Consider the following 276-nt stretch of genomic DNA (forward strand, 5'->3'; position numbering starts at 1 on the left):
TGATTATCACACCCATATCACATGATTATCACACCTAGTCTAATTCTAACCTATCGAATCCATCCGAAATCGTTGTGATAATGTCTAACATAACCCATTGAAACCATGATCAAGTCGAGTGACATTGTTACCCTTTTAATTTTAATATTTTTTGAATCTTTTTCATTTTCAATTTCAATTTTAATTTAAAAAATCTTTTAATTTTATTTTTTATCACAATATGAGGTTATTGGGTTGTTTTCGCGTTCTCGTAAATCACAGGGGTTCTCGTTTGAA

Source organism: Cynara cardunculus (assembly GCF_001531365.2).
Source record: "Cynara cardunculus var. scolymus isolate 2C chromosome LG 10, CcrdV1, whole genome shotgun sequence".
Lineage (NCBI taxonomy): Eukaryota > Viridiplantae > Streptophyta > Magnoliopsida > Asterales > Asteraceae > Cynara > Cynara cardunculus.